Genomic DNA, 1,223 nt, shown 5'->3' with positions numbered 1-1,223 from the left:
AACAGAAGAACCAACCTCGTTGATTTTGGCCATGCAAGAAAAAGCAGTTGGTTGCTTTCCACATGAGTCATCAGAATCAGACTCAGTATCATTGTCAGAAGATAGCTCACTCCCACTTGCATCTTGAAAATTGTCATTTGACTCGAACATAACCAGGTTAGCTTGATTGTTGTTGCACAACAATCTTTGTGACCAATCAGTTCCATCCATGTCAGATAGCAAAGCTTGTGACCCAGAAGCAGAGGGTTTAGTCCCAGAAGACTGATCAGCGTCATTACCCTTTTTCTAAGAAAAATTTCGATCTTGACTTCGAGGACCAGTGTACTGCTTCTTTGGTTTATCACACTCCTTGGCAAAGTGTCCAAACTCTTGGCAGTTATAACACTTAACTTTCAATTTATCGAACCCAACCTTCTTGTTTAGTGATGGAAGATCTTTGCCAGTCCTTTGCATGAACGTTTTCACCTTTCTAACCGTCATTCCCACATTCCATTTTAAATCAATGAGATCCAAATCATCAGGATCGGTTTGGTCATAATCTTCATCAGTTAACTCACTTTTGGCAATTTTATTACCAACCAGATTCTCATAAGAAGTCATGAAGGCACACAAAAAGGCAAAATTTTGTTCAGCTTCCTTCATGTTCACATTCGGTGGTGCTGAGAATTGATTTGCAGTAGCCGAAGTTCCAGAACTACTAGAAGATCCAGAATCTCCAGAAGCAAAGAAACATGCACGTGGATCACTATATGTTGTTGTTGAGTTTTCATGTGCATTTTGAGTGAGAAATGCAGTGATCGGAGCAACTGTTGAGCTTAAAGGCATGCTACCACCTTAGAAAGCTGGATCTTGACTTTCTTTAGAAGACTTTTGACATCTTAGGTCATATTCTCAAGCCTCAACCTTTTGCATGAACTAAGAAGCAGTGAAATCTTCATTCTTGAAATAATTATTCTCTTTCAACACCATTAAAAATGGAATAAGAACTTGGTAAAGTATTTTTGATTGTATTAAACTTATCAGATTCAGATGGTTCAATCTTTAATTTATCCATTTTAGCAATTAAATGATTGAAATGGGTAGTCATTTCTTCAACAGTTTTACCTTTGAGTAGATTAAAGTTTCTGAATTGAAACTTTAACATCACCTATTTGATTTCCTCAGTATTACCATACTTCTCATTCTGATGTGTTGAAATAACGATGCAGTAATCTTGATGCTTC

This window comes from Bidens hawaiensis, unplaced genomic scaffold (genome assembly GCF_021521415.1).
Source record: "Bidens hawaiensis isolate Kalapana, Puna unplaced genomic scaffold, B.hawaiensis_p1.1 tig00047015_1, whole genome shotgun sequence".
NCBI lineage: Eukaryota > Viridiplantae > Streptophyta > Magnoliopsida > Asterales > Asteraceae > Bidens > Bidens hawaiensis.
Note: the sequence above shows the minus strand (reverse complement) of the source record.